Genomic DNA, 13,631 nt, shown 5'->3' on the forward strand with positions numbered 1-13,631 from the left:
AAAACTATAATTCACATGCGGTCTTTAAATTCTTGACACCCACTCATTAGAATGTAGGCATATAGTTCATGTGATCGAATCGAATATTACATTCCAAACACGCATAAAAATCTATGATAAATGTATGTATGTATGTATGTATGTATGTATGTATGTATGTATGTATGTATGTATATATATATATATATATATATATATATATATATATATATATATATAATAATAATAACACATGAGAGCTTGGGCAATATCACGATTTATTGCCTGCCCAAGGGATGGTGGTCATGATCGAAATACTGAATAAATGCCCGCGCCGTATTTTTACACCGAACAAGCAAACATGCAAAGAAACAAAAACACAAAGACTTCTTCGAGTACAGTTCGCCTTCTGAGTCCGGACCTCAGCGTAAAATGTTGTCAGTGCCGAGTCTAGGGTTGCCGCTAAAGTTTGCCGATCTCCTCGGTGGCGTATCCAAATTTGTTGCTTGCATAGTCGCTAAACACAGAAATTGCATTCCTTGTTGCCATTTTCGTTCGTTTGCTGTTTACTTGCATCAAAATATCGTCTAACTGTGCCGGTGACAGCTCTGCATGACGTTTCGCAGCCATAAGTTGCCGACTGCAAAGTACAACAAGCGAACGACAATTTATTTTGCGCAGAAAGGAGGCGCAGTAAGTAAAATGATGTCACCCATGTAATATCAAATGCAGAGGGCATCATCAAGTTCGCAGAGGGCATCATCACGTTCTTTACATGTCACGTGAGTCGTGTTTAACCAATGGCAGTGCACGCTAAATGAGTGAGGTGTAATAAATATATATATATATATATATATATATATATATATATATATATATAGATAGATAGATAGATAGATAGATAGATAGATAGATAGATAGATAGATAGATAGATATGTGTGTCTGTGTCTGTGTCTGTGTCTGTGTCTGTCTGTATGCACGTATGTGTGTATGTGTGTATGTATCGCATACAGCAGAACCTTAAAATATCTGTGTGAACAATAACGATGTCAACAGATTTAAAGAGAGTAAAGGTGTTATCTGTTGACGTTGTTTTCTGTTGTTTTTCTTTCGAAAGTGTTGAATCTACCCCACTGTAGTCTGATATGATGCTGAACTACAGCACGGTGAAATGGTCCGTTTTTAGTCTTACTCTTCATCGCTGCGTGAACAGTAACATCGAGGGGTGTTTTAGCGGCTGCTGCCAGTGATGGTATGAAAATAACCGAGTGTGATTCCTTCCAATGTATAAGTCCGGCTATATCGCTTCTGATACTGAATCAAAGTACATTCGTATAGATTATGTCAAGAGATTGTGTCTTTGTCCGGTAAATATTCATTTTTCATGTGTAATGTATCCTTATCAAGTATTGTGGATTTTTTTAGAGCTGTAGCTTAATCTAAATCTTGTCAGAGTTGTTTGAACTTCATATAGCAAAAAAAAACCGAATTGCTGATGACTCATTCAAAGTAGGTTGCCTCTGAGATAGCTATTCAACCAATTTGAACACATAATTGGATATTTCCTTTCTCATGAAACATGCCGCCATCTTTAATTTGAGACCCGTGAATGGCCCACATACTGAGATTAGGATATCAGTTAGTACTTTGTAATGTCTGACATAAATCAGTCTCTAAATGACGTCAAGTTACCGTATTTGAGCATATCCAAGCCCCACTGAGGTAGTCCTCGGACGCTAAATTAAATAATTGTAAAGTAATCAGTAGTTGCGTAGGCGATCACATCTAGCATCGGAGATATTGCAGTTTTGTGTTGCGTTAATTGCTTACATTCTTGGTTAATACAGTATTACATACAGGTGGTGGGTCCCATAACAGTGATACGACTGATAGCAATACCGACAACAACGACAGAGCAGTTACACAATGTAGTAGTACTAGCACAAGAAGTGGTTTTCAAATCTACGTTCTATTCGTACCCTTGAAATGTTAAAAGGATATAATCGTTGTAACTTTCGATACTGTGATCCATAAAACAACAATATATTAACGGGTGATTTCTGAATAACTCTCTCTCTCTCTCTCCTCTCTCTCTCTCTCTCTCTCTCTCTCTCTCTCTCTCTCTCGGGTGTCGCAACACTGTATGCCATTACATTGTTGGCAGAAGAATTCTAGGCCGGACTTAAATCCAGTCGTCGAAAATAACAGTATGCATCTCCAGCTAGAACAGAAATACCGAAAAAAAACCACGACAGAATTTAGAACTCTTAGAACTTTAATGAATAAATGTCTTCTCAGAGAGAGAGAGAGAGAGAGAGAGAGAGAGAGAGAGAGAGAGAGAGAGAGAGAGAGAGAGAGAGAGAGAGAGAGAGAGAGAGAGAGAGAGAGAGAGAGAGAGAGCAGGTGGAAACTACTGAGCCTCGAAATAGAACGTTTGTAACATTATTGAATTACAACAGTCGTACTGCATTACATGTTATCATACTTTACGTAAATATTCACTCGAAACCAGTGATCGTTTACACTGAGAAAGTCTGACTAAATTTAGCGGGAGGTTAGAAGGTGGATACTCGCTTCAAATATAAAACGAAAGTTAAGTGCGGGAGTAAACAACAAGCGGTAAATAATGAAATGTCAGGCATTGTGTGTTGGAGCAAAGGTTCGGATAACAGTTAACAGTCGCTGATGGTGCAAAATCACGTTATTGCCATGCATGCGTTGTTCAGAAAGTTACTCAATTCTGCGAGAGGTTTTAGGATCAATTCCTAAGCGCACGGTCCTGTGCGTTGACGGAATGTTATATTTCCCGAAAGCCTTCTCGTATTATTTTCCTTTTCTAAATAAACACAAGTATGTATACGATTATGTATATATATATATATATATATATATATATATATATATATATATATATATATATATGTATATATATTCGTATATGTATGTACAACCCCATCATATGTATGTATGTATGTATGTATGTATGTATGTATGTATGTATGGCAGTTCCCTGCTGACCTTGGAGTTTGGGTTTACCAACGTCAACGGGAAATGTCAAGCGAAAGCTTTGCAAAGTTGTCGACAGCAAAAGAACCGATTCATCTCTGCCAAATTTGTGCTTTTAATACATGCTCTTTTACCTTTTCGGAAAAAAAGCATAAGAGAAAATAGAGTGTGAAAGTTAAGTGAAGCACTTCCTGGAAATGTAACTGTAAACCGTTCGGATATCATTATTTGCGTCAGTGAGTCTCGCAGTCAATTAGTGAGTGAGTTCATGTAGCACGAGACGAGGAGACTCTCGTCGGGCCAGCACTCTGGCGCTTACCAGTAAATGAACCGTCTCAACCGCAAAACAAGGGTCAACTAAGGAGAGTTTCGACTCGTTGAACATGAGGTCGTCTGGTGGTAGTAAATCTCCCGACCAACTTTTTCGGGTGGACTTTTACTACACCGTCTGTATGATGGGATTTAAAAAAAGCAACACAACCCATTGGTGAGTGATGATTATTTTAAGTCCAGTATCTGTTAGTCAGGTTGACGTATATGAAGTCTGGCTTCCGAAGAAAAGACAGAACTGCCAGTACAGCTGGTCTTGGAAGTATGGGAGCTAGGACATTTGTGACGTCACACCAAGTTGTTACGACATAGAGTGGAACATTTCAGTGAGCCGGCAATGCCCAGAATGGGGGGAATATTAACTGAAAGTCGGCCAAGTGGATGAAAGGCCATGTGAGGACATAAGAATAATGGTAATGACGTATACGTGTATTCAGCTCTACTTTATCATTTCACTTGTTTGTAGTACGGTTGGCAGCCAAGCCTTGGCCACTGAGCAGCAAACAGTTTTTCGTTCAACCGATGGTGACCCGATTTTGTTTCGCGGTTTCTTCTTCATGTCGCCGCCCAAAACGATACCGGACACCAGGGGAAGGACGTAATCGAGATATGTGGCATAAAGTACGCAGGGTCAATTGAACATACGAAAGCAAATGGAGCGTTGCGAGAAACCATTGGTGTGTTTACATCGCTGTATTTGATCGGTTTGCGGTGTTCAATCCGACAACTTCTTGGCACCCTTCCGAAAGGAAAAAAGAAACTTGCAAGGAAGTGAAATAAATATAAAGAAACGTTGTAACTGTAAGACAACGTACACACCAACTTGCATCCCATGAGACACACAGCCGTCTCCCACTCCCGCAGCTGGACGTGGGGTCCGTGAACTATTCTGTCATTATTTCGGCTCTGAAAAAATCCAACAATCGAATGACGTCAAAGGCCCAAAGATTTTGTCAATATTTCAATACAACCCCATCACTAATCGGAAGTTAGCGAGCGATCCATTCAACAGAAAAGAGAGCGACATTGTTTATCAGTAAAAGTCTGCAAGTAGTTGGTGTTCACGGGTCCATGAAGGGGTTACTCGCTTTGTGTGAGAAGTACCAGTGGACTGACTCGACTGTGATGCGCTGCCTTAGACAGGGCCGACATTTCACCAGAACAAACATTTTTTTCAACGCAAATACAACAAATGTATCGAATGTTTCTGACACGATGCACGTGAGACACGCCACTTCCACAATCGTTGGTTTTTGTTTTCGCAGATCATTCTTTTCAAGAGAGTCGCCCGAGTGATCATATTTTTGGCGCCTCTTTTTCCGGCCCGAGCATGCCCTGCGAGATAGCCGCTAGAACGTGATTTCCGAATCCAGTCTGGAATGCATTCATCCATACTCAAGTGTCTGTACACTGAAATATCAAATTATTACAATCCATCTATTTTCCCCTTCTCGATATCACCATCGCCTCCGATGCGTCATGTCTTCTGGATCCGATTGGAATAAAAGATGGTAGAGAACGACTTCGACAAGCCCGTCTTGAAATTTTGTTTTGTTAGGGTGGGGGAGGGGTGAGGTGTGGCAGCAAGAGGTTTTATCTTACTTAGAATAAATTTATAGACAACTGGTCAGCATCATGAAAGGCTCCGATCATTTCTCGTTTGTCTGTTTGACTGTTTGTTTGTTTACGAATACATAGTTAGAGTAAATAACTATAACTAGGACAGGAAGATGTATGTATGTATGTTTGTCATTTTGTTTGTTTGTTTGTTTGTTTGGGGTTTTTTTTAATAAAGTCCGAACTAACACTCTGCCCGGACAAGTACATTTAAATACAACTTCTTCAAGGGGAGCAAGTTTAGTATACTCTTGGTCACGCCCACGAATATAAGCTTACAAAAACATCGCCTATCACTACCGACGACGACAAAATGGGTATTTGTGTGCGTGACCAAGAAGGTAGCCCAGCTTGCCCCCTTGAGAAAGTTATATTGAGCCCCCCACACACACACACCCATATAGTCAACATGCGTATTCCTGCATTTAATACCAATTTTTTCGATATGCAAACCATATTATCGAGTATTGACGAACAACCCCGTTCTCGTTAATAAAATCCAGGCAAGGCTTTGCAGAAATGGGTTTCTGAGGGAAAGATGTGTATGGAGGCCATACGATTTCTGACTAACACCTTTTGATTATTTTTGTTACTTTTTCGTATGAATTTGCCAAAGTCCGACTGAGTGCGATCTTGCCGTTATAAATGAGGGGACAGTTTAGAAGGCAGGGCCATCTCCTGACATTTTTTAAAAATTAAGTGTCATGTGTCGGTCACTGGATATTATCCTTTGATTCCGTGTACAGACAGGACATCTACTGAGCAAAACTTTGATATAGCGTTATTTCTATTTGTTCCGAATGAGCTGACGGACACCTTAGCCGCTGCTTTCAGATAATTAAAAGATATTCGACATATACACTATACCATGCATCTGCATCATTTGAGTTCATCGAAGTTCGACGACGATGATCCATTTCTCTAGACCTAATAGGCAAAAAAATCCTGACTTATACCTATACAAATACTTCCTGTTTAAATTTTGGCGTATAATTTAATTCTACAGGCTATGGACGTCACGGTACACACGGGTCTGCGTAGTTACTGATGAAAGCAGCCATTGGTAAAGGTAAGAGTGTTTGTTCCAGTGCCACGACGCGATATTTCCCCAGTGTAAATTTGCACGCAACAACCCAACCGAGAAAAGCCCACATTCTTTTTGATTTAATTTGTAAGGGAGGAACCATTTAGTTTTAGGAGGAAGGTGTACAATGGAAGACTTTATGAGAAAAATTTGCCGGCATGAGGAGGAAGGGGGATTTTTCTTTCATACTCATAAACAATTTTTATCTCATACAATATTCAAGTGTACCTCCCCCCCCCCTTCTGAAGCCAAATGGTCCTACAAACAGCATGGATGTAGAAGTTTATTTTCAGTGACCTTCGGCGGGGAAAACGTCGCTACACTAGAATGAGTGAGATAGTAGGGAAATGTATTTAATATTCGGGGCATCTGTTATTAAGTGGTTGTTTGTAAGTGCATGCAATTCATTTGGAAGGCGACACGCAGTTGCATCTCACTGACGGGAGTCGTGCTGTAAAATAATATTTTTCCATAGGAGAACTATCGTAGGATTTTTACATGTAAAGTGGTTGAAAACGATGTCGATCCTGAACATCGTTAGATCAAAGTTAAATGTGAAAACGAGTATTACCGATTGTAGATTGAAGATAATATTTTTAACCTCATGAACCTTGCCCCTAACCAGGCGCTTGCTTTACAGCGGAATTCCACATTTTATTCCTAAAGGTGGATAATTTGCATAACGGGGGAAATGATACAGTCCTTGACCTAGTTAAAACTGTCAGCTCACTAAACAGACACGTACGTACAAATGAAATACTTTTTTCTGTGCGGTGATGGTAAAAGTTACTAAAAAATGTGTCCCTCAAAGTCATGTCCTGTACTCCCCACGAAAGCATATGGATCTTTCCTCAACCCAGTGCATCTTCTGTGACAAGGTGTTAACTGTGAGGCCGTGCTCCAGATAATACAGATGTAGGTCAGCCTGCAAGTGTTCGCGTGAAATCCTTGTCTGTGGTGAAACGGAAAATCTCGTCGTCACGATTTTCAGAAGTCGTCGATAAGAAGGCGTCATGAGCGGATCAACAAAATGGTACTTGAGTCACTTTGGATTTTGAACAAAAAGCTAGCTCGGAGCAAAGAAGCACCCTTTTCCTTCAGCTGACAGCTACTGTGTCCACTTCACAAATAAAATGCCATGCGGGTCATTACATCCCTTCTCAGAAGGCATTCGTCTACACACAACACCACACCTATATCAGTTTACATATCTGACCATTTATATTCTAAAGATTCTGTCTCATTTCGTTTAAACACGAACAGCTAAATCAAGCCCATTTCTCCACTCCTCATTCTCGTAGAGTTGCAAAAATGAAAGATTAAAAGTCTGCATATTTTCAAAGGAAACAAAAATTACAGATAGATAGATAGATAGATAGATAGATAGATAGATAGATAGATAGATAGATAGATAGATAGATAGATAGACAGACAGACAGACAGACAGACAGACAGACAGACAGATAGATAGCTAGGTAGATAGGTAGGCAGGTAGGTAGGTAGTTAGATAGCAGAGAGATAGATAGATAGATAGATAGATAGATAGATAGATAGATAGATAGACAGACAGACAGACAGAACAGACAGACAGACAGACAGACACAGAACAGACAGACAGACAGACAGACAGACAGACAGACAGACAGACAGACAGACAGACAGATAGATAGATAGATGATAACGTGTGTGTTCATCAAAATATCTCTGGACGGAGTAATTCAAGACAATGTATAACGTACATGGAAGATGTTTGTCATATTCGAGAAAGCAAAAATGATTCATTGATACTGATGTGTGTATACAATATGTGAAAGCACATAAACATTTCTCTATTTCTCAAAGTAGATGATAACTGCGAGATGTCACTGCTTGTGACTGACGTTGAAAGCGTAATGCAGTAAAATTTGACTTCATGGGTGCGTGTAATTTGACGCGAAGGTCAGTCCTTCGTGGGGAGTCCGGTTTCGCATTAGTAAAATAAAACTGACATGTCGGTCGGGTCATCAAGCACGTCCAGAGAGACGTCTTTCATGGCCTCGGATACAGATATAAGACTCTCAAACTTTTACAATACTTTTTCGGCCTACCACTTGTTGGCGCTCGTTTTGAAGCTTATGGCCAGGAGTAAATAAACATTTCACCGCTTATTTTACGTCAAAATAGGAAGATTAATTTTTCATCATAGAGTCAATACAGTGATGGCGGCGATTTTCATTTCTAGCGTCGGTACATACTGGATAATCTGTTTCTCTAGTACACAATTTTGCACGATGACCCCCAATTTCCATTATTTATTTCGAAAGGGAATGGTTTAAAGTTATCATACGGAAAGTTTGAAGAAAAGTTTAAGTCTTTCAATTTCGTGGCGAGTACTACCTTAAGTATATATACTTCAAATATAAGCGCACCTGTAATTAATGCAATCGCCGCTCTTTGGTTTACACGTCTTAAAAGAGCTAATTGTTAACTTTCCATGAAAACGAATCAACATTACCAAGGTTACAGTTAAAGGGATTTCGTTTCCTCTCAAAATCTGTTCCAGCGGTGCGTATTAATTGGGCGCCATGAGGACCATCTGGAAATACTATCGAGTGACTGCAGTTGATGTTTGATCCGAGAGGTTCCTACTAAATAAAATCCGCAGTAGAGTCTCTTGATCGGCACTGAAACCATCAAAACCGAATGCGTCCTCCTAGTCTCTCGCACACGCCCTTTTTATTGTCTACTTCCGGGAATTTGAAACTTTGTGCACGTCTGCTTCGTCTGCTAGTTGAAACTTTTACAGTGGCTAACATTACGAAGATTCTGAAATGATCACACCCTTGTGATATGGACAATATTACTGCCAAAGACACCATAAAGCAGTCATTCTATGAAAATTCAAGTTGGTATATTAAAAAAGAATGGCATGAAAACGTCTTGGAAAATTTATCTGTTCAAAAGAGTTCAAAGAAAAGTTTTTAGGCCTAATCTCATTTTTAAAGGTGTTGTAAGATCCTAATTTTCGTGGTTTTTTTTTTGGCTTTTTAAAATGAAACTTCTATATCGTTCAAACTAAAAACTTCTTGCCTATCACTTACAAGACACTCGATTGACCCTCTACACAATATCTCAGGAACTTAATTACACCGCATTCTTTAACACAAACTCGTCATTCATCGGGTAAACGCCTCCTGCCTGCACACACCCAGATGGAATCTGACTATACATGGTCACCGCTCATTCTCCTCAGCAGCTCACAGTGTCCTTTGGAACTCTTTACCCTTGGACATAATAACCTCTCCCAGTGTCAACACTTTCGAAAGACACTAAAAAAATGATATCTTTCAGAGAGCATTTTCATTCTTATCACTCAAAGCGCCAACGAGCAATGCTTAACTTCTGATATTAGGCGCTTGATAAATTTATTAGATAGTATAGATGAATAAATGGCGCCATCAAGTGTATAAAACACGACACACCCACAATGCCATATTTCTTTCTCGACCCCCGTCTTGATATATATTGACATTCCCTTGATATGTTCAAGTCGAAAGATGCGTATATAGCATCTCTAGAAAGGCAAATACGTGTTTGGTTAGAAAGTCGATCCAGAGAACGTTCACACGATGTTGTTCAGTACCTGGATCATCCATCAAGCTGTACAATATATAACAGTTCACTTTATACAGTTTACAGGACAACTTTCTATGACGTACATTGCTTGTTTAACTTTTTGTGCAGCTTCTGTGTGATTTGTATCGATACAAAAAAGTGGGTGTTGTTCAGCCACTTCCAATGACGTCATGAGCTAGATTTGCTGTGTTCGGGACACACGGCACCCCGGAGCTATTTATATTGATTTCACGGTGACCACCTGTTTCGGTTTGTTATTTCCAGCGGATGTAATTATGACTTTCAACTGCTCACAGTAACTTGCCATCAAAAAATGTAACTTTCGTCAGCATTTACCATGATTTCCGGTGAGTTTTTACTCAATTTACCATATTTCCCTGAAGGGAAACACACAGCTCGCCGACCAGGTTGTGCAGAACAATCCGAGAAGCGCCCGGTGGTCCTTTCTTCTTCATTTTGCATAATCACCTCGGCAACCATTGAGGTTTAGGTTCGCCTTTTTTTGAACTGTCACCGACAAAGACAGATATTGTGATTTTCAACCCCGTATTGGTCAAAAGTTACTCGATCAAAGTTTGCATCCGGAGGTTTCGTTGCTGATAGGGAAAGTGGTTGAAGGTGGCTAGAAGAAGAAAAAGAAGAAGAAGAAGAAGATTTTGATTTTTCAAATGAACGTTTATTACTAAAATTAATCTCCTGTACAGAAAAGTACATATCAAATCAATTAAAATTTTGAGACGAAAAGCAAAAATGAAATCTGACAAATGCGTTATAGCAAATGATGGTCAATTACTGAAAATACTAAGCAAAGTTGGTCTATAAAAAATCAGCAAAAAATGCAAAATGGCTATGACACTGATGCTGGAGCGAGACGGAGAGAACTGGTGAAAAGGCAAACAGGTAGCTATATCACTTGCAACATGGGCAAAGAAACCAATTAAATCTGAAAAAAAGCACAATTTTGTTATGACAGAAGGCAAGATGCGAGGTGCATGAAAAATCTCCACTGAAGAGGAGAAAGCAAAACAAACATCATTGTCGACTAAATCTTCGCCATCACTTTGGTGAACGCATGTTTACGAAATATTCACTGTAAAAATGAATTCGTTTTCGTACAAACCGTATCAAATTCACTCAAAACAGTGAGTCGTTGATTGTGTGACTCGTTAGAACCTTTATTACTTCAAATACCGGATTGTATTTGTATCACTAGTATTTGATGCGAATATGGGTCAGTTTATCGTCCACCTCGAAAACCTTTCCTTTCGCAGTGATCATAGTCGGAGACCATGACGCAGTGACGAAGTGAAGGTGTCTTCCATACTGTCCCATACTCGTTGTCAGGTTACTTGAATTTTCAGTGTAAATGATGCGTTTCCCCGTAATAAGCCTGGGCTGGGAATTCACGCATGCCCCTTTCCTGTTCATCGAACTCATGAGAGAGGATGTGTGCTTGCTCGCGTCCAACTCGCACGTGTGATACTCAGTGGCGATAACTGAATGTACGATATATGAAATAGAAAGCACTCTAGCTTATTCTTGCCTGATAAACCCACTTACAAGCCGAACAATTGGTGTGGGGTTGTGGCTTCGTACAGTTAAAATATCCGATCGTAAATCGAAATATTATCACAAACGTTGATTTTGATTAAAAGGTGACTGAAATTTCTTAAAATTTTTTGCCCAATAATTTTGCTCGTCGCATCAGGTTCATGGAATGAAGGTGTCCGTGATCAACAATTTTTTTCTTCTCAAGTTCAAGTCGAAACTGGTTGCCTGAATATGGGAACGCCACGTAAAGGTAGTCTAGATTATCCGCCTTCGAGGGACACGTTAAGAACTGTCGCCGCTAATCTAAATAGGAGTACATGTTGTATTGAGTAAAATGTTGATAATTTGATGTCTATTCCAAGATGTCATCCCGTAACTCTACGTCTCAGCTTAATTAAAAAATGATATTCGACCATTGTTTACGACTGCTGGATAAAGCTTATAGGTTTCATCGACAGAACATTTGATGACATATGAGTTTGGTCAGAATACCCTGTATGTAGTACAACGAATGTCTCGGCTATTTAAGGTGTTTAGCCTCTGTTTTAATGTACCCCGACAATCGGACCCCCCCCCCCCCCGGCGATCTTTACCTATGTATAAAACCCACGTGTTCAAGGGGAAAGGTGAAAAAAACCATGAAAGAAGAAAAGTACGCCTGAACTTCTCACTTTTGTCACTTTGAATGATCAGTCCAATGCACATATCATGCATATAGGTTTTACACCATTTATTATTGAAATCTGAAGGGATGGAAACGCCTCTGAGTAGCTTCCAGTATACGGCTCCACACGTGGACCGTGAAGCCTCATTTGTTATGCCGCAGATTTAGGCGCAACTTTGTCATGCTGCCACGTGTAGAGACGGTCTGATGAACTGGATGTCAGAGTTACACCGATCTGCGACTTTGGAAATTCTGCCTGACAGTAAATGAAAATGCCATGACCGCTAATCATATGTGTCCATTTTCGAACGCTCCGAACTGCACGAGTTCCAATACTTGGCAGGAACAGCCCACGCATCAAAATGTTGTGTCACAACCTAGTGAAGGAGATAATGAGAAATGTACATCCCCGAGATCACATAAGCAATTGTGCATGACTGGGCTAGTACACATGTCCGGAGCTATTTTTCACTAAAACCCTGTTGACATAACGCATCCGTTGATCCATGGGAGACTTGTAAATCTAGGGTTTCCCCACTCGGCGAGACAAATCTCTTGGAATGTGTATGGTATGTGCCTAACCTCCAAAACATCCTATCTAACGACGGCTCACTGTAACAGCGGACAGATACACCACAGTTTCTGAATACCTTAACCGCTAATCCTTCCGCCGCCTTCTAAAAATACCCAGAATGGGAAGCGAAAATATGTGCGAACGTCCGCGAGAAGATAACATAAAAAGGGTCCCACTGGCGAATGATATAATAAGACGTCCTGGGAACTAAATGAGGAAAAAAGTAAATTAAAATTGCTGTGGATTGAGATCATGATCGATTACGTAGCCTGTTTACACGCGCAGTCACGGATACGCAGAAGCGCTTCCTGTTGTTCAAATATACTTGGATGATGAGAATGAAAATTTATGGGTTCCACATGAATGGAGAATGTATTTTATTTATAACTGATAAAGGTTATCGCGAAGTACGTTTTTTTACGTCATAGTCTTCAAGTCATTCTACTAAAAAATGATACACAAATATTTTTTCTCATACTTGGTGCACATTTGGTCCTTTTCACTCTGACAACGCTCGGTCTCTGGGCATATGTAGGTCAGAGAAACCACAGCCTGATTGCGTGGCAAGTTGATCGTGCACTTGCCATTCAAGTGATGCCGTCCCGATCAGATCGTCGACGCACAGGTTTTGTAGAGAATATTTCACGTGTTTCTTTCGGCAGTGAACTTCATTTCCAGGCAATCGACAGCACGATAGCCCACAAACAAGGAACTTCCCCTCCTTTTCCCCGCGCTTAGTTACAAGTCCATTTCTAGGAACTTCAAAGGTTATGGCGCAATTTGTAATACCCATTGTGCTTAATATAGAAATCTGAATACTTAAATTGTCGCTTACACTTTCCGTACGAAAACTATAAACCAATTCCTTTCGAAATCAAGAATAAAATTTAGGGGTCACCATGCAAACTTTGGTACTGGAGAAACAAATTAACCAAAAATAACCGAATGTTGAAATTGCATGTAAAATGGCCGCTATCCATGTGTTAACTCTATCGGGAACACAAAATCTTCAGTTTTCAAAAAAAACAAGCTGGTGAACATTATATTGTGACTCCATGAGCTTCAAAATGACCCCCATAAGAGGTGGCCCGAAAAGGTGTTGTAAAAGTTTGAGTGCCCATACATAACATAAATACGCTGTGTGGCTTTACAGCTTGCGTGAACTTTTATTCAATATCGTTTGCCCCTAGACACCTGATTACGCAAAGGC

This window comes from Ptychodera flava, chromosome 14 (assembly GCF_041260155.1).
Source record: "Ptychodera flava strain L36383 chromosome 14, AS_Pfla_20210202, whole genome shotgun sequence".
Lineage (NCBI taxonomy): Eukaryota > Metazoa > Hemichordata > Enteropneusta > Ptychoderidae > Ptychodera > Ptychodera flava.